At 31.8% G+C, this 2922-nt stretch overlaps 1 pseudogene; it reads right to left on the bottom strand.

Moving 5' to 3' along the window:
* Nucleotides 1–2916, bottom strand: part of LOC105617859 — a 3625-nt pseudogene extending 709 nt beyond the window's left edge.
* Nucleotides 2917–2922: the final 6 nt, after the last annotated feature.

The following is a 2922-nucleotide window of genomic DNA, read 5'->3' as shown; positions in this document are numbered from 1 at the left end:
TGTTCAGAGCGAAGCCTAAGTGTTTTATATGCAAGGCTGTGCCGATGCGACCTTAGATAACTCAATAACGAACCATATTGAATAAATTTCATCATCAGAATTCGGTCCACTGAGCACAAAATTTTTACAATGTTTGGATGATTGAGTCTCTAAAAATAAATTTAAAAAGAGAACAATGAATATAATTTACAGAAAGTTAAACACACAATTCCTGAAAAAACAACACTTGATTCTTAAAACAATGACTTACCTCCATGATTTTAATTTCTCTTTCGAAGTCAATCACATTTTCGGAATCCTCCTGTGTCTTGAGTTTTTTGACAGCTACATCCTGCTCCGAATCAACTTCCTTACCATTGCGTCTTCTGACTCAGATATACTTCATCAAAAGCCTTCGCCTATACGTCTTTGCAAGGTAACATTCAAATTTTCATTTATCTCGTAAGTACGCTGCCATTGAGAGCTATCTTTACTTGCAAGCCTTGTCATTGGTTTTACTTTTATTAGTTTTGCCTGAGCTATCTTCGCAACTCGGACCACAGTCATTATCATTATCCGCAAATGACATCTTGTACAACTCGCTGTTTAGTGAACGCAAATAAAACGACAATTCATCTATGTTGCTGTCTTGATTCAGATAGCTGACTAATTGTTCTCCTTTTAAAGAAACTAATTTAATTCTTAACTCTCATATCACTTATCACAATTAAATATTATTATTTGTAAAAGAATATATACTTATATTATAATAAAGAAATCATTAAGATCATAATTATTCTAATGTTTAAAGATAATTTGATCATATTTTTATTTCGTAAATAGCATCAATTAATCAAGAATATCATTTACTTTTATTATTAAAAGGATTTAATTCGACTCACTATGATCGTTCCAAATAATAATAGGGTAATCAGTGACCAAACTCGTTTGCAATTCACTATTTGATTTGCTTTCTTCTGTATAAATACTGCCATTCTCGTCATTGTTTCGGCAACTCGGAAAAACTTGGGGCATATAGTAACGTAAGTATGAGTACGAACATTATATACTTCATAGAGAATCTGATTGATATCTCGCATAATAGCCTGAGGTTGTTTCCTTGCTATGGAATTATTTTTGCCCCAGCATTCCAACATATAATTTATAGATTTCGTTTGGACAATCTTTAGGAGGAGGCAATCGGTTTCCACATTTATAATACTGCAAGACAATATCATTTAATCATCAGAGTTTCTAATAAAATAATTCCATCAGCGTAAAAAAAATAACGTAATGAAATTTTTATTTGTAATATACCATTTTAACAGTATGAGTTTTGTGATATTTGGGTGGAGAAGCCCCTCTGGAAAATATCTCCCAAATAATCGTCACCAGTGCTCATATATCCGCTTGAAGACTATATTTTGCAAAATCCAAGTAACATTCTGGTGATATCCAATATATGCTGCACAAAATAACGAAAAATCGCGAATCCTTATATTACAGTTGAAAAGAAAACAAAGAATATAATTAAAAAGATTTTTATTTCTTTACTTACTCGTCCTCAGTATAAGTGAAGAGACCAGGATCACCCAACTTGACAATGAAGTTGTTATCTGTGTGTGAATGTATGAGAACGTTCCGTTCTTATATTTCCATGAATTATATTTCCATGATTCTCCTCCTACATATTCTTGCATGTTTAAGATATTAACATTAGGATATAACACAAATATTTAGAGAAATTTACTAAATGCCATAGAACTGTTGCCAGACAGACGGTGGCTTCTACCATATCAACCGTTAATACAGATTTACTATTGCTGCACAGGTACTTGTCCAGCGGGCCAAAATTCACTAGCTCGAGTAGCATTCCAGTCGGAGCTACAATTATACCATATATAATCTGAAAAGTAGTATTTTTACGCTTTTACAATTTAATACCTTTCTAAGATTTCTGATATTTATCTAACTAAAGTTACTGAACGTAGTTGACTCCATTTACTAATCAAAATTCTAAAAATTCTTTGGTATAATTATTCTCCTCCGTCTTCAGTATCTTCATCATAATCTCGAGCTTCTTGCCTTTAGCAACTCGCAATATAGCTCGATGCAAATTCGTCATTGTCATGGAACAGGTCAAATCTTCGTCGCTTTTTGAGATCGCTTTGTATACCTGCAATTCATTCCATGGTCGGATCGCGATTCACCTTGCAATAAAGTAGTAATTATTTCCTCACCTATCGCTACTTCATTTATCATGTTTTCCAAAGCGCAAAATAATAATTTGGACTTGTCTAGAAAATAAATTCTCTCTATATATAAATGTATTTAAATCAAATACTAAAATATCGATATTTTCCTTATAAAAAATATATATATATATCCAATTCATATATGATTAATTAATATATATCATATTCCGAAAATGTCAAGCATTTTCCAAAGTATATGGATTCATTGGATTTTGGAATGAAGAAATTAAATGTCTCAAAGATTCGTATACTCGAAAACTGTCATTACAAATTTATCAGATTTAGTCTCTACTACTTCTTGCGAAGATATAGTTCCATTTGTTATAAATATCGATGTAATAAACACAATACTCGGATTCATTCTCGCGCGGTATATAACTTCAAGGCTTGTTGGCACATTTTTCTTTAAGCTTCGTATACGAGAAATCCTTTCTGAAACATTTTTAAAGACTCTATGTAAATATGACATATGTAAGAATTTTCTTTCATTCTGTAAAATTCATCTTACCCAACTCCATGGCATCTTAATTTTTGTAATCTTTCTAAAGAAGGCGTAAGAATACTAAGATCATCACTGCACAGATTAAAATTCCACTTAACAGATACGCGGTAATATCCATCCGATGCAGATACAAATGATAATAAAATTTGTGTCAAAATGTATACACAATGGTATACCCATTCTCTT

Source organism: Atta cephalotes (genome assembly GCF_000143395.1).
Source record: "Atta cephalotes unplaced genomic scaffold scaffold00014, whole genome shotgun sequence".
NCBI classification, from domain to species: domain Eukaryota; kingdom Metazoa; phylum Arthropoda; class Insecta; order Hymenoptera; family Formicidae; genus Atta; species Atta cephalotes.
Note: the sequence above shows the minus strand (reverse complement) of the source record. Positions and strands in the feature narration are given on the sequence as shown.